Below are 18,829 nucleotides of genomic sequence, written 5' to 3' on the forward strand. Positions count from 1 at the left end.
ATGTTGCTGATGTATTTGCAAATATGGGTGGAAGTCCAAGTGTTAGAACTGGGGGTCTCTAGTTGGCAGAGGTAGGTACCACTGTCCAAATAGGGACCCTTGCTTCTAGTCAGGGCAAGGAGATAACCCTCTTAGATAACCCCTGCTCGCCCTCTAGGTAGCTTAGCCTGAGCAGTCTAGGCTAACCAGAGGCAATGCGTAAAGTATTTTTACCAACACTCACAGTGAAAACACCACAAACTGATTCCACAACAGTTTAGGAAAATAAAGATAATTATTCTAAACTACACAAGACCAAAACGACAAAAATCCAACATGCACAGTTCAAGAATATGGTTTCAAAAGAGTTCTTCAGGTTGTAATCAAAGTTCTTTAAGTTGCGTTAAAATAATCCACAGATGCGTGAAAAGTTCACAGTTGCGTCACGTTTACTCACAGTACCTTTTAGATGCAACAAAGTTCCACAAGCAGGAAGCTGGTGCGGTGGAAACAAGCAATGCGTTACTCCTGAGACCCTGGGGAGGCGATGCGACAGCCCCGCTGCAGCAGCGGGCGTGTTGCGACGAATCCGGTCTGTATGGGGAGGAAGGCCGCTTGCGTGGATTCCGGTGCGTAGGTTCCGTAGGAAGTCTGTTCTCGCAAAGGTACGATGCGATGATCTCGTAGGGGCTGCGACGATCTCCGGGGCGACGATGCGCGGTCCAGCGGTGATCCTCTCTCTCGCAGCTCCTCGATGCGATGGTTCTGCGACGATGTTCGCAGCGACGTGATGCGGTCCGCAAGCAAGCGGTGCAGCGATCTCACCCAGCGACGACAGGCTCTGCGACGACACTCGCAGCGATGTTCGATTCTCCCGCACCGGTCTGGTGCGTCCCGCAAACGAAGGATGCGACGGCTACGGCAGCGGCGTCAGGCGCTGCGCCGATCTCGACCTTCGTAGCAGCGGGAAACTTCTCGCACTGTCGGGGATGCGATCCGCAAGCGAGCGATGCGACACTTTTCAGCTTCAAAAGTCTCTCAGCTTAGTTTCAAGCTTCCCAGCTCAGGTTCAACTTCCAGAGGCCCCACAACTGGATCAAGCACTCTAGGAAGGACAGAACTCTCTCAGCAGAGTTCAGGGAAACTGGGGGTGAAGTCCTTTTGTTCCTGGGACTTCAAAAACAGGGAGCCAGCTCTTCTCAGGCCCTTGGAGATTCCTTCAAGACAGGGGACACAGCTCAAAGCAAAGTCCTTCCCCTCTCCTTGGCAGCAAAGCAACAGTAGGTCAGTCCAGCAGAGCAACAGCAGGACAGTCTTCCTTCTTCAGAGTCAGCTTTCTTCTTCGCAGAGGTTCCTTCTTGATTTCCAGGATGATCTAATTTTCTGTTGTCAGGGGTCCTGTACTTATACCCCTAAAGTCTTTGTTCTCTCTGTGCATGTGGGCCCTGAGCCCGGTCTGAACCAGTTCTGGTGGATCCTGAGCACTTTGTTTTGCTGGCTGCATCTTTCCTTTCAGAGTGAGGGGCAGGGTCCTCAGCCGCCCAGCAGGAGGTGGAGCCAGCATTGTGGCAGGCAGGCACAGCCCTATTCAGCCCAGGTGCTAACTCCTCCCACCACTCAGGTTGCAATTGCATCCATTCAGCCTAGTGCTGACTCATCCAGCCTCTGGGGGAATTCCCCATCCCCTGTCACTCACAAACCAGACAGTCAATACACAAACAGGCCCAGGCACACAGAAGGGTCAGACAAGAGAACAGCAACTTTCTAAAAGTGCTGTTCTCAAACACAGGATTTAAAAACCACCTTTCCTAAAAGATGTGTTATTAAATTCTGAATTCAGGGATACTAGATACTTATGTCCTATCCTGTTCCTATGGGAAGAAATGCTGTTAACCACTGTAGCCAGCATCCCCCATGTTAACCTATGGAGCAAGATAGCCTTACAATAGTGAAAAACGAACATGGCTGTAATTCACTACCAGAGCATGTCACCTGCACTAGTACATGCTCTACCTTTCACATACACTGCACCCTGCCCAGGGGGGTACCTTGGGCCTTCCATAGGGGTGACTGATGTGCACAAAAGGGAAGGGTTAGGCCTGGTCAGCGGGGATGCGGACCAGGAGGACATGGCAGTTCTAAACTGCCCGTAGGCACTGCAGTGGCAGGCCCGAGACACCATTTTAGAGCTACTCCTGTGGGTGGCACAATCAGTGCTGCAGGCCCACTAGTAGCATTTGTCATCACCAGCCCTGGCACACCCTGTGCACTTTACTAGGGACTTCATGGTGATACAAATATGCCAAACATGTATATCCAATCAGAATAACAATTTACATAGGGAGCACTTACACTCTGGCACTGATCAGCAGTGGCAGAGTGTCCAAAGCATGTGGAGAAGTGTGGCTCAGGGGTTAGAGGCGGCAGACCCGGAAGCTGAGATCGGCCCTGGACCAGGGTTCAATTCCCGCCTCGGCGGGTCTTGGGCTCAAAAATTCCACGGACTCGATAATTCTCGCTCCGGTGCCTTCTTGACTCACGGGTTCACACTCTGCGACTCTGGGCAATAGCTTGCTTAATCTCCACAACAGCCCCTCGCGGCGGGATGCCTGGCTTTCACCTTGTGGATACCCTGCCGGGGTTATCTCACAGGGGAATACCAGGACGGGTTCCCTAAGCAAGCGCCGGGAAACCCTTTGTGGGTAGCTGTGCGCTATATAAGCTCAAATACATTTACATTTACAAAGCATCTAAACCAGCAAAAACGAATCCAGCACAGCATCAAAAAATACAGGAGGCAGAGGCAAAAAGATAGGGGTAATCACGCCAAAGATGCCAGGTCTAACACCAAGTTTCTGAAATAAAAAATAGTTTCATCCTATTCCTCACATATTTTGGCCATGGTAAATTCAAATGACCAGATGGGTCTCGTATTCGCCCCTGGCTTGGAAGTATTGATTGGGGCTCCTATGCAAGAGACCTTTTATTTAAATAGTCGGTGTCTAAGGTAGTGTCTTCCACTTTCTATACCATTAGAACTCTGAGGAAAATCCTCGAGTCTATTCCCAGAAACACCAAGAAGACTGTTGTTTCCTGGTTAATCAAGTCTAAGCTGGATTATTGTAATAGCTCATACATGAATCTCCAGGTTAAATTACTTGGGAAGCTTCAGGCGGTGCAGAATGCAGCCGCCAAATTGATCATGGATATTCCCAAATATCAGCCGATATCTGCAGGCATTCAGAATGTTCATTGGCTCCCGGTGCAACAACAAATTAAATTTAAGGCGCTCTGTGTTGCTCATAAGGCCTTGCACAGAGAAGGAACAACATTTCTATGGAAAGATTTTAGCTGGTACACTCCTAGTAGAAATCTTCGATCGGCTAAGGCTAGATTGGTTAGCACCATAAGAGTTAAAAAAGCGAGTTGGGAGGAAGGAGTTTTATTAGCAGTACAGCCAGGCTGTGGAACTCTCTTCCATTACATTTTAGGGCTAAACTTGCCCTTCTTGCCTTTGGAAAGGAACTGAAGACTTGGCTGTTTAGAAATCAGCTATACCTCAGCACAGTATGTTCATGTTCCTGAAAGCGCCAGGACACCCAAGGATACAAACGCGTTATACAAGTTTCTATAACATAACATGTCCAGGGGTATGGCTGTTAAAAATATGACAGTTAGAAGGCCCTAGAATATTTTGGGACTAAATGAGGATACTAAACATGTTCTAACATTTACATACCAACTGCTAAATTAAAAATAAAAATGTGGCACTGTTGCCAGTGATAATCAATGGAGGAGGGAGAGAGAGAGTTTTTAAACTCTTCGATCCGTCGGATGGCCCCCGGCCGTCTGACGTCACAGTGGGCATTTGTGGAGGACGGCCGGGGTCCGTCCGAACCGCGCACGTCATTTTTTCAGCACCGCAGCGGAATGTCTGCCACAGTGAAGAGGTTAACAGCCAAAGTATCTCCAGCAGTGTTTATTTACTTCAGACAGTCAATCAGTCGCGGCCCGCATGGCTCACGGGTGGGGGGGGTCACTTCAAAATTAAATAAAATAAAACACAGCTTACCTTGAGCCGGGTCCCGCATCTTCTCTACTCCTGCTTTCCTGTCTCAGACAGAAACAGGAAGCAGGCAGCCAGGCTCCCTCTCCTGATCAATCACAACGCTGCAATGCAGCGTTGTGATTGGTCTGTGTGCAGTGACACAGTGCTCACCCAGGGGCTGAAGGGGTGGGCATGTTCTCCATGCAGGCTGCTGTGCAGCCAGCATGGAGATGGGCAATATGTGCATGACTGGTTTGGGCAGCCCGAGAGGGCCGACCAAACAGTCATTGCACAGTCAGGAGTGGGCAAACCACTCCTCCCCTGCTCGTAGAGCAGAGAAGCATCGCCCACCCCAAATCAGCTGGACATGTTATAGAAAATGACAATTTTATCATATTATCATTTTATGTTTCTCACTGCTTAAAAGCAGTGAGGCGACGCTCCTCTGCCATAGCGGAGGAGCCACCCCTGAGGTCAACAGGTTCCATGACAGGACTGGTAATTACAATTTATCAACGTTTCTCATACATCCATCCTACTTTCTTGTCGGAACCGGGAGTAAGGCTAGACAACCTTGTTTGGCTGTACCAAAGTGGCTAACTTGCCAGCACATCATTTAAAAAACAAGCATTTGCAATGCATTAGGTCTTGCATTTGAGAGAGTTTATTTGGCATTGTGAATGACAATGCCTTTTATCTATCTGTTTAGATAATTAACACATAAATAAAAGGCATTGTCATTTATAATGCTAATAGATGAAACTCTTGTAAATGCAAGACTTATTTCATTTCAAAGAAGCTGCCGCAATTGTAAAGGGCTACTTGGAAAGTGAAAGCGCACATGACGTGCTGAATGTTGCAGGAAAGCATGTCGTGCATGGAGTAGGAGAAACTCATTAAAGAAAATAGTGCTTATAGGCTAAATAAGACATACTGTGTAACAACAGAAGTAAAAGAGCCAGTCCTCATGGGAGGTAACAAATGAAGAAAAGGCGGTACTAAGGAGGGGCTAACAAGACTATTAGCGAATCAGAAGCCAGCATTCACAAAGGACAATGACACAGCCAATAAAAAATATGGGCATAGAGTGGGCGGAGCTTCAACGCCATACTCGTATACAGCAAGCCTTGCATGGCATGCGCTGCCCAGCCTCAACCTAACAAGCAATGGCAAAGTCATTTTGGCTCACCTTTCAGACCTACTGGCTCTGTCAATGCTTTTTGTGCATACATCTTAGAGCATGAATAAAAAATACATAGGTTAAAAAAAGCACAATGATGCAGCTGCGTCATTTTATGTGTGCATGCGTGACGCATGCGCGCTTCCAAAATTACTAGCGTGCGTTTTTAAAAAAAAAAATGTAATGATCCAAAACGGATCAGTAAATACATTTTTTTTTAAAGTATAATTTTTTTTTTTTTTATTGGATGGCAGGGTCGAGGGGCAACGGAGGAGCAGTTGGAGGCAGGAAGCAACGGGGGTAAGGATGTGAAAAGCAGCACATGATGGACAGCAGCACAGGGAGAGAGGAGAAGCACACAAGTGAGCAAGAGAAACTGTGAGCATAAGGGGAGGTAAAGAAACTCACGGGCAAGAAAGCGCAACAAGGAGCATGGAGGTAGAAACGCACTAGGGAGACAACTGGAAAACACATGCACTCTTACAGAGTGCTTCAGCACACTGAAAAGTTCTGAAAAGTGAGGGCTGGAAGGCAACAAGTACAGAAAATATGCTACTGGGAGGACCAATGATTGAAAAGCCAAGCCATCGAAAAAGAAACAAGCAAATAAGTATGACAATTAAGCCAACCAAACATTAGTAATGGGCAGGCTTTTAGCCCACTGTAAAAAGTCTTGGTAAGCTGAAAATAGTAGTTTTTTTTCTTCAACCAGACAGCTGTGCTTTCTGGTAGTCTCCACTTTTTTTTTTTAAAACACATGTTATTGAGGACCGCAATATATCATGCACTAACTTGTACAAACATTTCAAATACAGTATTTTTTGTTTTTCTCCCATCAAAACCTTACCAGTGCATTTGTACACAACAGTTTAGTTGTCAAAGATCTTCCAGTGTAAGAGGCGTACAAAGAAGATCTATAGCCTGGCCCCTTCTCCGAACCAATATTGAACAGATAGTATAGTATCCATAAATCAAAACAATGCATATTGAAAGTCAAATCAGTGACATAAAAGAAACCCCCAACTGTTCCCCCCCACCCACTCTCTACTCCCACCCTAACCCCCTCCTGGTCAGTCGCACTGCGTCGGCGATGATGATAGCAGGGAGTCGCTCAAGAGCGGTCTCCCGAGGGTACATTTTACAGGATAGGATCATAATATCTCTGTTCCATGGGCCGTACAGGCACCTATGGACTCACACCCTTCGTATTACTGTGACGTAGCGTCCTGTGTGGGAGCCAGGTCTAGTGTCTCCAGCTCAATCAGCATGGACTCCCAGTCCATGGAGATGTGTTGTTACCTCAACCCTCTCTCTTCCTCCCTCCGGAAGGACTGGGAAGGGGAGGCCCTGGTAGAAGTCGGCGACTAGAGAGCCATCCCAGGGGGGAGGCGCATAGAGTTTCTTTAAGTGACTCAAAAAGCGTTACTTATGTCGGCTTGTGTGTGGACTACGTTGCCTGCCGTAGTGCGGATACTAGATATGGTCGGCACTTCTGGCCTATTACTGACCATGCGGGCCAACAGGGTATCAGCTCTGTCGGCCTCCGCATGCTTACGCTGAAGATATGCTCTATAATCTATGGTCCTCAACGTCTCCAGAGTTTCTGCGTGATCTATGTGGGTGGATTGTAACTGCTCCTTCTTGGCAGGGTCTAGCACCGCCTCTCTCTCTAACACATGTAATCTGTCCTCAATTTCCTGCAGCCTCTGGTGTGTCTCTTGCCTAGCTCCCACCAGATGTCCCATCGTCGCCCCTCTGACCACCACCTCCAGCGCATCCCATTCAACCAGGCGCAATGTCGCAGTGTACCAGTTTTAATTTAAGTAATTTGTAACAGTGTCGGTGAGTGTTGTGCAAAATGGGGCGTATTCGAGCAGGTGTGGTTGTAATTTCCAGGTGTTCACCAGGGTAGGTACCCTGCCCCATCTAAGGGTGAGTTCCAGGGGATTATGGTCAGAGAAGGTCTTAGCTAAATATGTGGAGCCGTGAACCTTCACGAGAAGTGATCTGAAACATAGCAACCTGTCAAGTCTAGTGTGGAGGCCATGTACCGGGGAGAAAAACGAGTATTCCCTGTGCGTCGGGTAGAGACAACGCCACGCGTCTGAGAGTGTCCACCCGTCTGCCCATGTAGTGAATTGGTCTGTACCATGTGGGGGAGGGGGGTGGGAGGGTGTAACCTATCCAAACCAACATCTAACACTGCATTCCAATCCCCACCCAGCACCCAGGGAACCCCGGCCCAGTCAGCTAAAGCCCCACTCAGCTTGCTCAGAAAGCGATCTTGATCAAAATTAGAAGCGTAGGTACTTCCAAGGACCACCGGGGAGCCATCAAATGTGCCCTTCACTATTATATACCATCCCTGCTCATCTATTCGGCGTTCAAGCACAACAAAAGCGACCCCATGCCGTACCCAAATAGTAGCCCCTCTAGCAAAGACAGAATAATTAGTGGAATAAAGGGTACCCCTCTTTTTTTTCCCCTTAGTTTCTGCGCCTCAGAGTCAGTCAGGTGGAAGTCTTGAAGGAATGCCACCTGTATCTTACGTCGGAGGAAGAAGGAATGTATGCGGTGTCTTTTCTGTATTGCCCCCAGGCCTCTTACGTTCCATGTCAACAGGTTGTATGACCTTACTGTGGTGGCTTCCCCTATCATAATTTCATGCGGAAGCGAAGTGCAACTTGCATGACGGTAGCAAGGCAGTACTGAACAGGAGTCCCCTTTCCCCAACATACTGAACAAAACTTGGCACAGCGGCAAACTGGCGCTGGGCCCAACAGTGGTGCACAATTGATACAGAACAATTAACATTGCGTACGCCATGAGGGAGGTAGCCAACCTTACATCTAAACCCCTTTGTTGCTTCGAACGTTCTGCACCAGTGCTGAACGTTCGAAGAAACGGGTGCGGTCGCGTCGGCCAACGGAAGTGCGCAGCACTGGCAAGGTAGTGCTTGCGTTGGCCGACGGCAGCACTAAAGGGGTTAATAGTCAAAAGGCGCAGTGGCTCAACGGTGCCCTGTCTCCCGGGGGCAGGGGGGTGGGGGGGGGGGGATTTGGTATTTCAGGGAGGGTGGGACGTTAGCAGTAACATAGTGAGGGTAACATTATATATCTCAGAGACCTCCACCAGACATCCCGGACTCTAAATGGCACATAGTCATGTGTACATAATAACAGAGCATTCGGCTAGCATCCTTCATAACAGAAGAAGTACCCTGTAGCATACCAGTTTATACAGTGAGCCATCATCTAAAAGGATACAATAGTCTATCTGCGGCAGGGTGCATGCACGTCGTATTTCAAAGTCAATAGTAGGAGTCCCATGTGTCCGTACCTCAACCACTCTCCTTACTCATCAAGCAAATCGTCCGCTGCTCTCGGGGTGATGGTGGGGAAAAGCACAGCACTGTGGTCAGAGTCGGAGTGTATCGTACTGTCCTCCGAGTCTTTTGGCAATCTTGTTCGAATCCTCACGGGAGACGGCCACCGCCAGCGCCTCCTCTTGATCTTTGCGCTGCTGCTCTCGAGGGTACCGCTCCGCCCTTCGCTCGTTTGGTGCCTTGTGCTCTTCTAGGGGTCCGCTTCGGGTGCGCCTCCGAGTCCTGTGAGGTGCCCTCCGCACGGTCAGCCTGGCTGGCACCGATGCACATGGCCTCCAGCCATTCCTCCACGTCCACCGGGCTTTCGAAGAAGTGAGTCTTCTTATCGTGCATCACTTTCAGTCGGGCGGGGTAGAGGAGGGCGTACTTGCGTTGTGCCAATTGTAGCTTTTTCTTCACCGCCTGGTAGGAGAACCTTTGTCTTTGCACCATCACATTGTAGTCCGGGTAAAGAGACACAGTGATTTTCGTACTGGATGAGTGTCTTTTCTATAGCCTTCTGCAAGAGCATGTCGCAGTCTTGATAATTAAGTATTTTGACAAATCAGAGGTCAAGGCAGTGCTCCAGGCTTGGGCTGTCCCGTTGGTATCCTATACGCCATTTCAACGCAGAAGTAGGGGGGAGAGTCCCTCTTGAGCTACATATTCCCAGAACCAGGTTTCCATGAAGTCTGCAGTCGCACTCCCTTCGCATCGCTCCGGCAGACCAATAACGCGGACGTTGTTGCGTCTGTTTCTGCCTTCCGCATCTTCCACTTGGTCCATAAGCGAGATGACCTGCTGTTGGAAATGCTGCAGGGAGGAGGAGTGGTCCGCCACCGTAGGGACGAAGTCCGCCAAGGATTGGTCATGATCTTTGACTGTATCAGCCAGTTTGGCATGGTCCGCCTTCAGCAAATTCAGTCCCGTAGTGAGCGTTCCCATCTGTAGCTCCATCGCAGCCCTTGAGTCCCTTATCTCCTGCAGGATGAGATCCAGTTTATCTGGCGTATCCCTGGAGTGGTCAGTCATGGTTTCCTTTGGCAAGGGAGGTCTGTTAGCCTGGCCCGACATGATGGAATGGGGGTCAGCTCTCTGTCGTTCCTCAGTCGTCTTAGCCCGGTTCCTCCCCATTGCCCAGCTTCACCGCCTGTCCTCCCGGCGGTGCTCAGCCACGGCTGGTCCTACGGAGCAACGATCTCGCTCCTAGGGGTAATATTGCACAGCCGTACACCCAGGTATACGCCAGTGGGAGAGAGGGGGGGGGGGGGAGTATCTCCTTCAGGGACCACGGGGCCCCAGCCCAGCAGCAGGGTGCAGCACCAAACCGTTGCAGCTTCCTATGTAGAGCAGCTGGACACAGTAGTCCATGGGGTCCCCTGAAGTAATGCCCTCCTGTCTCTGTTTCTCACTGGACACTCCACGCCTCACCGAGTCCCCCGCAGCGTGCACCGGGCAGTTCCTCTGGCCTCAATAGGCATCTCCTAGTTTCCTGCACCTCCCTACAGGGCCTCAAGCAGGTATAATGACCAGGGACCACGGGGGGGTTGCCCCTCAGTGTGCCCGGGGCCCTTCAGGGCAGAAACAGGCACAAATTGCCCCAGGCGCCGCTCTGTCCGTTCTTGCGCTTCTCAGTGCAAGGGGGAGAGGAGGAGGGGGGCCACACTCCCGCTGGAGCAATATCTAGCGGCCTCCCGGTCAGCCGCGCGCAGTCGCAGCGCGCCCCTGTCGCTCCTCGTAGCCTCACCTACTTCACCCCTGGCCCCTCATCAGCAGGCCGCTCCTCCTCTGCGAAGCCCGCCACCCGGGTCCGTCACAGCCCCTCCGCACCTTCCAGTGGGGCAGTCTGTCGAGGCAGAGACCCCAGGCGACCGGGAGGCCGGGCCCAGCAGCGCCCTACGTCGGCGCGCTTCGAAATCGAGCCCCCGGCTTTCACGAACGTCACAGCGGAGGCAGGCCGAAGGACACAGAAGCCCTGCAGACGCTCCTCTGCATCCCATTTTAGTTCTCTGGGAAACAGCTTTCAACTGATGGCTACAGGATGCGCCCTTCCCATTAAACTGTTGTTTTGCATGCTTTATGAAGTCCGAGGTGAGCTTCACTCGAGACGGACCTTCATGCCACCATCTTTCTATAAGCAGCCCTCCCTGTGTGGAATCTGGGCATCCATGAAGCATTTGTATTGGCCCTGATGGAAAAGGCCTATCTACTCACAGCTTTGTATAAATGTTTAGGTGAACAGAGGAGAGCACATTTATAAAGTGGGAATGTCTGGCTTGGCAAGCAGGACATGTTTCCAGCTGAAAGCTAGACATCTAAAAAAAAAATTGTCTTTTTTTCACTGAATGCAGGTGGTGGCTTGCGTGAAGGACAGAATGCAGCAAAAGTATGTGCATGCCTCTCCATCCATCAATTTTTATCACCATACACTCAGAGCAAGGTATGGATGTTAAATGTTAGGGTGTCAACCCTCACCTGAAAGAATATAGCAAAAGGCCGACTATATAAATTCTGATGAACGATCACCTCTTCCACTACCATTTTTCTATGCACATGTCAAGAGGTCTACTAGAAAAGCACATGCACCCATCAACCGTCCCCTTTCACAAATTAAAGAAACCAACACGCAAAGAAAGGACAGTGCTGTGCTCTGCTGGTTAAATGGAAAGACACCAGTGAATGTCAAATAAGAGACAAGAAGAAAATAGCCAGGGTCTAATTAATGTAAATTGATGCACCATGCCTGAAAGAAGAGAGCGACGGAAACACATTCTCAGCCTTAATGAATGGCTGTTGGTAAAGTTATCTTTCCCATGAACAGGACTAGTTGCAAATTAAAGCCTTTTTTCTGTAATTTCACCTGTGAAAATACCAAACTTCCATCCAAAGTTATAGTCAGTTATTAAACATCTAATTAAATTATGAACAATTTCTGATAAGTTGAGTAACAAGCGACTTTTAAAAAACTGTATTTTAAACGGTTAATGACTGGCTTCCTAAAAAACAGCAGGCTTGCTGCAGAGAGTAGGAAGGTAAGAGTGTGGTCAATGGTGAACACCTATCTGGGATCAGTCACCTGGGAATGGAGACATGAACAGATGACAACTCAAAGACAGCATTATTAGCTAATCGTCTTGAACTGAAGATCCCAATGGTTTATCAGGAACTGAAATCCTTCATGCCCAGAGCTACACTAGACTTTGACAGTGCTTCTTGCAGGAGGAAATGTCAGTTTCCTCGGAGTATGGGAGTAGCTAGAAGGGAGAACATGTTTCTGGGCAAGTCCAAGAATATGATCATTTTAAATGAGGGACTCTAAGAATACTTGCGGTAAACTGAGAAATGGGAGCGACTTGCAGGTATGCAGAAGCCGCAATCTGCTTGGACAACGGTTCTTCATCTTTCTAATTGAAATACAACCTAAAACATACAATGTCCTGCCTTGAGAAAGCCCTGGCCTGCTGGCCCCTGGGCGAAACACATGTCGGCTGTCCTTTGCTTTTGCACGTCTTCAAATAAAGAAGAAAGGACTACTACAAACTAGTACTTGACTTCCTATATCTACGACGCCTAATGCGAAACTATGGGATTCATTTACCCAGCTAATTTATAGCATAAGAGAGCACAAACCAATCACACACATGAATAAAGATTGGATTAGTGTATCTGGATGCTGCAAGAGGAGAGTCTGTTCGTTTGAGAAAATGCTGGATTATTTATGTGGCAAAGCTGTCATACCGTCTCACAGCCTATCTCCATGCCACCTAAGGATGAGTACACCAGATATCACCCTGCCCCGTGCCTTACTGTCCATAGCATAACTTAAATTATAATATGCCTGAGTGAAACAGCCATTATTAATGTCCCATATGCATAAAGGAGAATAGTATGTTAAACTCCTTCCAGTACATTAATGAAGGAGCACAGCAGGCTATAGGGCGAAACTGTTCTTGGGTTTCGTTTCAGGTAGGACCTGACCTGGCATTTCAGAAAGGACCGTTCCTAATGGAGCATGGTCAAGACAGATTGACATATGGCTGGGTCCAAAACAAGGCAGCAAGGTGGGCAAAAGAGAAAGTGTTGGAACGCTACCCCATGCCATTGCCAGTAATTATACTTTTTGAAAGCATTCCTCCCATCACCTTTTGTGTGTTCAGTACTGAAATACTATTAGGCAGCTGTACGCTTTAAAATACAGTATCCATTCAGTTCACGGCCTGTCACAGCGCCCTGGTGCACCATTTGACTGCACAAAGCCTTTTTAGGTGCCCATGCGGACAACTGTACTCAATGAATCACACTGGCCCTGGGCTTGTGTCCACAACTTGCCAACCTAACACAAATCCAAGCAGCTTCTCAAAGTTCCCTCTGTGCATGAGCACTTTCATCCCACTGTGTAACTTGTCTTGTATACAATTAATGATGTAACAACCGCCTCTGTAGAAGAATCTTACTTCCAGTGCCAGACTGGAGAACACAAAGCAGTCCTGTCAAATATGCTCACACCAGCCCCACTCCCTTGCTTTTCTCACGAATTTTCTCTCTTTTCAGGCATCCGTTCTCATTCTCTTCTCCCTCTCTGATCACTTTTCCTCTACCTTTCCACTCCCATCCCTCTCTTACTCTTAGAGCCTCTCCCGGCTGCGGCAATTAACTTGGGGGCGTTGGGAAACGCAACAAGGGCATCCCAGGGCTTTCAAACCCGCCTACAAAGGCTACAGTCTTGTAAATCTGTCAGACTTAACAAGTATCAATTGACGTTAAAAAAAAAAATTTCACTGTTCCAATTTACATACTAACTCCAGCGGATTAATGTTCTTGAAGCTCACAGCAGGAGACCGATAATGTTCTTTTTCCGAAGGAACATGTAGCTCACTAACAAACTCTCCAAATGAGAGTACTTTTCACAGCTAAATTGGTAGTATCACATAGCCCCACTGCACTAGTCTACAGAACTGTCTGGAGCCACGGTACCCATGTGCACGTAAAACACTCACACGCAGAATAACACAGTGCTTTCACCCACGCAGAAGCTGCGCGTACATTGCGCGTTAGGACGGAGTCAGTGTAAACACATTCAAATCCCCGCGCAAACAAACCCCTTACCGGAGGCGCCTGCACTTCCTGCTTTACATTAACTAAGGCTGCTGATGTGAAACAAGCGCAACAGCCTGTCATCAAAAAACGAAAACAAGCTCAGTCTACTTAACGACGACGAAAGGCAGGAAAAGCGACAAACGTAGATCTGTGTTTTCACCATTAGCTTTCACTCACTTTGCACTGCCACTTTTTCTTTTTTATAGCAACATACTTCGCGCACGCCCGTCACTTTTCCGACTTGCTTATTTTCTTGTACCTTTATTTGTTCCTAGTTTCGTCATTGCTTAATTTTACCCCAAGGCCTTTTCATATTGTTTTTTTACTTTTTCTTAATAGTTTAATATTTCTACTTGTAACTTGTACTGTCTTTTTTCCAGTTGATTATTTTGTGGGTTTAATTTGTGCTCGTCTTTTACATTTTTAGCTGTAAACATGCTTGTTTTTCTAGCGGACATTGTTTTTTTACAGTCCATTTTTTATGAAATGTTTTCATATTTGCACCGATACATTTCCCCTCCACTTCTTACTTTTCCCGATTCATCATTTGTTAATGCTGTTATGCTTTGTCTTACCATTCTTGCTCTTGACTGTGTGTTTTTGTTTTTCTAACTGCCTTTTGTTCTATTGCAATGTCTTGCTCTATTGTGTTTTTTCCCATTCGTACAAAGCTTTTGGTAGTAGGAGCTTTCTATCTTCTGCACAGTATAGTACTTTGTTTCTTGCTATTATTTTATTTGCTCAGTTTATTGCTTTTTTCTTCCACTGTTCCCTTTCTAGAAAAATGTTATGACATACCACTGAAAACACGCTTCGCACATTTTTTAAGCAGTGTATTAATTGAAACAACAAATACAGATCCATGAGTAGGGAAATCTCAGCCAGGTTTTAACTCATGAGAACTCCTTTATTTTTACAATCAGGTGACATGATCGGTCACCCCCTAGAGCCGCAGAGGTCAGATTTCTGACCCCCTGGTGCAAGGACTCAATTCAATGCACCGCTACAAATTAGAAATCCAGTTGAACTACAACCCACTGAGTAATCATGTGCAAGTGCAGTTTTCTAATTAGCATTAGTCCCAGTAGATGAGTTCAGGGACACAGCGGAACTCCAACTCATCTTTGGTCAATGAATGACACACTCAATATAGCATTAAGAAACAGGATTTTTTTGGAAAAAAAAGCTTATTTCAAAAGTCCGAGTACAGAGCATTAAATATGAATGGGGCCCACACAGACAATGAGAAAATACATACAGCAATTTATGACATGGCCAGTAAAAACAGTGTGAACATTCCTAACATGCTTAGTAAGTTCCTAGGATCGTAACATCCTACCACTCCTTCTAATTTACTATGCTAAATTTGAGCAGAAGCAGAAAATCTGATGCCTATAACTCGAGTTTCTCAAGATGAATCAAACAGCATACTGTCCCTCAGTGAAAACAGCTGTTTAGCTACTCTCTATCACAGCTCTTACCCGGGATAGATAAGCAGTGCCCGGTTGAAGGCCACTTCTCTGTACCTCTTTTGGAGCAGTTCCCGACGGAGCCTGATTGTTGCTGCAAACTGGCGTGACCACTGGCTTGATAGTTCTGGCATAAAGTCCCTCTAATTAATGCTTAAATTGTGAACAGCTTTTGCGTTTTTTGAATGTTCTTGATTGAGCTTTAATAATATGAAATGGTTTTAATTAACTATGCAAATAAACTTGAATGCTCAAATACCTGAATTCTTATAATATCTGATCCTCGGTTTTATCACATGTTTATAAAACTGGAGACACTAAAGTCTCATTAAGACAAACAAGTATGATGATAAATACGTCATCTCAAATTATATATGGATAATTTGCCCCTTTAACTAAAACAATCTAAACATGGCCGCTTTACTGCAAGTGTCCATATTGTCCCTATTGTCATGTCTCTGACCATACTGAAACAAGGAGGGAAACATGATACTTATAATTCTGCACATTTATAAAGCATCACACTTTCTAATATAAAGAAGCAATCAAGCAGATGATAAAAATAAAAAGTGTCTCAATAGGACTTGTCATGTTCACAAAACAGAATGTATAAATGTCCATTCGCCAGATTTTGAATCTGTACTGAGTGCACTATTCCAGGCACTTTCATTGAAGGGGTGAGAATGATTCAGAGCAAAACACAAATATTTGCAATGCTCGAGTTTGAAAATCAGTTGTGTCAGGGGCGGCTGGTACCCTTTGAAAGTGGGGGGGGGGGGGCGAGGGGGGGAGGTGATTGAAGTTCCCCACCACTTGTCAAAAAACAAAATAAAACATCCCCTCCCACCAAAACCCTAAAGAAAAAACACCCATCTCGCAAAAGTCCAGAATAAAATACCACCTCAGTCCAGAAGCCTAAACAAAACAACCACTCGCTCCAAAAGTCGAAAAAAACTACTAGAATAACATTTTAAATAAATGGTTATTAATCATGGCTGGTGTTCCACTTCTGAATCTGCTGTGGAAGTCGAGCTCCCCTAAATAATCCAGACGCTGCTCTCATGCTATTAACCATCATGAAAGAAGTGCCTGGATTGGATAGAGCAGGCTGTCTTGAAGCTCCTTCAGACTATGAAGGCCTGTGTGTCTACGACAGCTGGGTGGCGAGAGAAGCGGAAGGGGGGGATGCTCCCCCACCCTCATGAGGAAACCGCTGCTGAGCAGTGTACATAGACAAAATCATCTAATGTTAAATCCACTACAAACACTCTTTAATGTGAGATTACCCATTTGTTTGTCTCTGGACGAGTTAGCCCTAGTCTTTAAACAACCACCACTGATGGCAGTTCATTAAATATAAATAGTTGTTCCTGCCTTTGCCAGATATCATTATTTTGGTTTTGTCAAGAATCATTGAAAGCGCTTTTTTCAGTGCATGAAGCTAGAGCATTTAACAACTTTTGTAATCTAATTGGGGGTTCTGGACAGTACGACTAAATCACATGCGTACTCGAAGTGTTGGAACAGGCTGACCAAAATGTAGAAGAAAATGTCTGATGCTAGATAAATGGTCACCTACACCAGCAATATATACGTTTAAAATTTGGGGGAAGTGTACCATTAAGGGCGCAATCTTGTTGGTCATGCTGCCATCCTCGCTGAGCTGTATCTGCTACCAGGTTCTACCCTGAATGGTCATTGATAACCAGAGCAATTTGGGATAAATTTCAACCAACGGTGTTTTGCATCAACTTTGTGGAATTCTGTGCTGTGGTCCACATAGTAGCAATACTGTTTAGCATATTTGCTTCAAAGGACTGATTAGGTAACACTGCCAAAGCCATAATATTGTAACACATTCCAATCACATGACAAAAACAGATTGACTCCTTCAAATGATCTGCTCATGTTCTACTCAGCCTTCGAGTTACTTGAGTAGACGCCAGGCCAATATTTTCCTTTCAACATCCAATAAAGCCATTAACTGAAAGATTTTAGGAATATCCCTGCTCTCTTTGTTGTGGATGGGAATTAATGTCCTTATTTGGGACATTGCAGAGCTAGAGCAGCATGAATACTCATCATGCCCTACCTTGTCTGAAAAGCTGTCTTCCATACATGGCATGTATACATTTGTTCAGATTTCAGTAATCTTTGAGATCCTTCTTCCTGAAAATGGTTGTAGGTTTGAAATCTTCTAAAAAAACAATGATTGTTGGTGTGGATAATGGTTGTTTCATATCTTACAGTTGATAGTAATGTATGCAAGGCCTTATTTCTTTAAAATGATGACTAATGCTTACACTGGCAAAATGGGATGCTGGTTAAATTCATTGGTGAGATTTTCATCTACATGTTTCTTTGGAACATGTATTTCTTTTTTTCCGGAGACATAGTGGTGCCCACAAGCATTAAGCCTATGAGATAGCATTGCGTTGATGTAAAGTTATGGTATCTGATTCTTGGGCTTTGAACAAATTGCAGATTCCTGGTATTTCTGTGGCACCCCATTACTTTGGCCTAGGAAGATTTAGTGACTAGCCTTTGAGATTGGGTGATCTGAAAACAGACCCTGGATGCTTGGCTTGTACTTATTTGAGATTGGGTGGTGTGAAAGCAGACCATGGATGCTTGGATGGGTCGCCCTTAAGACTGGGAGATGAAAGCAAACCATGGATACTTGAACGGTTCTTGCTTGAGACTGTATGATTTGAAAACAATTTACATAATATTAGTTGAGAAATTTCATTTCATGGTCCTCTCCTCACAGTCAACAGTCGCTTAATGTTTCTGTAGCCGGAACATGATAGTAGAGGCCCATGAGATCATAACGAGAGGCATGTTTGTGATGATATTCTGCACAGGTCATACACAGCCCCAGACTTGTTAGGTTGTATCACCAGAGGGAAACATGTACCCATTTAAAGCCTGGTTGATGTTATGGGAGATGTTACCACCAACAGTAGTCATTTTGTGCTGGCTTAGGAGATTTCTCCACAATTACGATTGGAACTGATGCAGTCATGTTGAGCAGGTGTACATAAGAGCTCCCTTTCCTTCTGCTTCAGTCTAAATTTGTATGTTGGAGTCAGTCATGAACAAGGGAAGAAACAAGATGCACATGCCAGAAGGCTACTACATACTAATGGGCCTGGGCATTTTCCTGCAAGTACTAGATGTTGCCTTTAGAACAAGTGTTGCCCGGAAAGGTCTTTTTTTCATTTCTTCATTTGTCGGAGCTCCACAGATACTTCTCAACTGCATGGGCTCTGATGCTAAATTAGTGGTGGCATATTCTGGAGAGAATAATACAGGTCTCTGCAGATGAAATCATCTTTATCCCATTTTCTGCTGCTACACCTTTGGTCTAATTGTTTGACCGGAATTACTAAATCAGCAAGCATTTGCAATGCAATAGGACTCACATTTATTCAAGACCTATTTCATTGCAAATGGTAGTCATCACCAACAACGGGAGGGAGGGCAGGGGAGAGGCATGGACAAAGGGAGTGTGTGGGAAGATGGCAAGGACAATGGGATTGCAGGCAGGGGAGGGGGTGAGAAGACACAGACAACGGGAGGGAGGAGGGAGTAGAGAAGGCAGTAGGAGAGCCTCATTAAAGAAAATAGTGCTCACAGTCTAAATAACACGTACCGTGTAACACTCGAAGTAAAGAGGGCAGTAGCCATGG

The 18,829-nt window shown here is 46.3% G+C and overlaps 2 protein-coding genes across 4 annotated transcripts in view; one reads left to right on the forward strand and one right to left on the reverse strand.

The window, feature by feature from the left end:
- SUPT3H (SPT3 homolog, SAGA and STAGA complex component) overlaps positions 1-18,829 on the reverse strand; it is a 1,963,693-nt gene that overhangs the window by 1,802,399 nt on the left and 142,465 nt on the right. The window contains exon 1 of one of the 2 annotated variants that reach the window (XM_086926225.1): positions 13,678-13,720. The exons of the other annotated variant lie outside the window; for it this stretch is intronic. The gene's annotated coding sequence lies outside the window, so the exon portion shown is untranslated. Of the gene's footprint in view, positions 1-13,677; positions 13,721-18,829 lie in introns of those variants that run through there. 2 annotated transcript variants of the gene reach the window in all.
- Positions 1-18,829, forward strand: part of RUNX2 (RUNX family transcription factor 2) — a 331,526-nt gene that overhangs the window by 57,494 nt on the left and 255,203 nt on the right. The window lies entirely within an intron of this gene.

This window comes from Lissotriton vulgaris, chromosome 6 (assembly GCF_964263255.1).
Source record: "Lissotriton vulgaris chromosome 6, aLisVul1.2, whole genome shotgun sequence".
In the NCBI taxonomy this organism is placed as follows: domain Eukaryota; kingdom Metazoa; phylum Chordata; class Amphibia; order Caudata; family Salamandridae; genus Lissotriton; species Lissotriton vulgaris.